Raw genomic sequence first — 3,410 nt, forward strand, 5'->3', positions numbered from 1 at the left:
CTGTACTGCCTCCCTTCCCTCTACTGCCCACTGTACTGCCTCCTCTTCCCTCTACAGCCCACTGTACTGCCTCCCTTCCCTCTATAGCCCACTGTACTGCCTCCTCTTCCCTCTACAGCCCACTGTACTGCCTCCCTTCCCTCTATAGCCCACTGTACTGCCTCCCTTCCCTCTACTGCCCACTGTACTGCCTCCTCTTCCCTCTACAGCCCACTGTACTGCCTCCCTTCCCTCTATAGCCCACTGTACTGCCTCCTCTTCCCTCTACGGCCCACTGTACTGCCTCCCTTCCCTCTACAGCCCACAACTCTTCTTCCCTTCCCCTGGGTTTTGGTCCATCTGCCCCAGGTATCATTTAAACAACAGGATATCAGTGACTCTGTTCAGACTCTCTGCAAGTAGCTGCCCTTACCAATTACAACTTACTCTGATGGTCCAGCCCCGAAAAGCACAGATTTTGATTGTGGTTCGCCTATTTAAACATGTGTACAACTTGAGTCTATCTAATCGGCACAGTTTCTATCTAGATCAGTCGGTTTGGAGCAGTCGTATAATGTTTACAATGCAAGTAATTATCAGCACAGAGTGCTTTCGTTGAGTCGTGTAAATGCTGTTTTGAAACGGGGGACAATGGCTAAACAACATGGAGAGCAGTGTGAACAGAATCAGCGTAGAGAGGATCAACAACATACTCGTCATCATGGGTATTGTAAATAGTACTTCTGTACAAGACATATATACACGAGATATGTGGAAAATGTATATAGAAATAGTTACACTGAATGAAGTGATAATGCTGCTACTTAGTCATCTAATGAGACAGGAGTCTATAGTCCCTGAATACACAGCCTCGCAGACTGCTGTACTGTAACTGTACAGGTATTGCAGCTGTAGCAATGAATGGCACAATATCTTATTTATTGCTGTTGACAATGATACAAGTATATTCGGTCACTGAGACCATTCTCTTTCAGACGTTTGGTGTCTGTGTGTTGAGGTAAAATAGGAAATCGCACCCTTTCAGGTTTGCATGTATGTAGTACAGACAGGTACGAAGGCATGGTACAGACACGCAGGTACTGTCACTGACACGCCCACATAGGTAGACACGTTGGCCGTGTTCAAGAGCATCAATTGACTGATCTACAGATAACAATGAGTAGCTGATTAGGATGATGATTTGTAGATCAGTCAGTCTGCAGTCGCCGACTGCAATCTTCGAACACAACCACACAGTGATGCCAGCCCTGTACATAGGACGCAGTGCATGATGGGAAAAAAACATGTATTGTGCCAGCACGTGTTATTTGATGTTATATTTGGCAATTGTCTTCTTCGTTTATCTTAATATTATTTAAACATTTTCAGAGGTTTGTGAATATATATATATATATGTGTGTATGTACTGCTGATGATGTGTGACTGTTACAAAGTACTCGCATGAGAGGATTTTTTTATACTGAAGATGTTTCTATTTAGTTTTATTCTGGGTGTTCTTATTGGGGTGTGTGTGTGGGGGGGGGGGGGGGGGGGGGGTGCAGCATTGCTGTGTTTCTGCTTCCAATAAAATGTTAGAGAAAATCTCTCATTTTCATAGTGTCCATTTGGATCAGAGTGAGAAACATATTTACACTATTGTGTTTACATTTGTATAATTATAATAATGTATTCTGATATCTGGAACATATTACCAGTGTCTAAATGTATTAAGCACACATTTCCAATGTACACATAGGTAGGCATTGAGGAAGGTGGGATGCCTCCAATTAGGAAATGTCTAGAAGCAGATAGGCAATACTGTAATCTTAGTACAGATAAGGAAATGTCTGTCAAAAATCAATACTATGAAACAGATAAGAATAAAATCCATATGAGCATTCTAATAGCTCATTAAGAACAGTAATATTGTGCTTGTACATGTGCTACTGATAGAAGGAGTAATGGAAAATAAGACAATTACTCACACACATTACTCACGTATTACTTTGATATACTATATATCCTGCAGAGAAAAGACTTCTGCAGCAGTACCAAGACTTGTAATCCACAGTGAAAGACCTGTATAACTACTGCTTCCTCTCAGGCCCGTTGCAGGAAACACATCTTAACGGAGTCTGGGATGTCCAGCTGGTCAGAGCGGACGGTCTGGGGCGGCAGGTAGGGGAACGTGACAGTGAACACACGCTGTACGTCCATCAGCAACGCTCTTTCAGCAGACCCTGATGGAACAGAGAGGAGATGATGAACGCAACTCAACCACAGTACTGGTAACTAGACCACACCACAACCCTAGTGAATTCAGACAGACTTTACATTTTATGACTAGACGTATTTCCATTATTGTTGTATGTGTACCTGCAGTACATGCACTGTGCAGATAAAAATGAGTGTCGCTCTCACCTCTAGGTCACTGTGAGGGGTGTACAGGGCCAGAGTCTTCACAATCTGTGGCACAACAGAGACAGACAGTTAGCTTAGCCCTGCAAGCGTGTGTTCAGTAGGAAGAAACATTCACGAGGTTGGACATAGACATATACTGCATAGAAAGGACACGGTTCTCTAGTAAAGACAATAATGTTCACAGAATAATATTGGTTTTTATTCTATTGAATTAATATCTACAACACTTTGAACATTTCCCCCTACCAATACCAGCTTAAAAAACACCTGAGCAGTGCAGGTATGAACGAGGGCCTGCGTGTCAGCGTTTTGTCTTCTTGCCCACTTGCAGGAGCTGAGCGGCCTGGATGAGAGGCTCCAACATGGCACAGCTCCCCCTGCCTGCAGCCCACGGCTCCCATTGCCTGCAGCCCACGGCTCCCCCTGCCTGCAGCCCACGGCTCCCCCTGTCTGCAGCCCACGGCTCCCCCTGCCTGCAGCCCACGGCTCCCCCTGCCTGCAGCCCACAGCTCCCCCTGCCTGCAGCCCACAGCTCCCCCTGCCTGCAGCCCACAGCTCCCCCTGCCTGCAGCCCACAGCTCCCCCTGCCTGCAGCCCAAAGCTCCCCCTGCCTGCAGCCCACAGCTCCCCCTGCCTGCAGCCCACGGCTCCGCAGCCACTCCTCCAGCAGACTCACATTATACCTGGCAGAACGCAAGGATGAAACTTTATAGTCTCATCCAACACTTACCTTGTTTCTACACTATACACAAACTGACACCTTTACAAACCAACTCTAGATGATGGGAAAGGTGAACATGAGCTATTAATGTTTACATGTTAATACATAATATGAAATGTTAATACATATGAGCTATTGCAGGATGGTAAGAAAGATGACTATATGATAAAAGGTTTAGTTGGCAGAGTTAGTTGGTTGGTTGTTGGCTGAGTTGGTTGGTTGTTGGCTGAGTTGGTTGGTTGTTGGCTGAGTTGGTTGGTTGTTGGCTGATTTTCATATCGTTCTATCA

The sequence above is a fragment of the Oncorhynchus clarkii genome, chromosome 4, assembly GCF_045791955.1.
Source record: "Oncorhynchus clarkii lewisi isolate Uvic-CL-2024 chromosome 4, UVic_Ocla_1.0, whole genome shotgun sequence".
In the NCBI taxonomy this organism is placed as follows: Eukaryota; Metazoa; Chordata; class Actinopteri; order Salmoniformes; family Salmonidae; genus Oncorhynchus; species Oncorhynchus clarkii.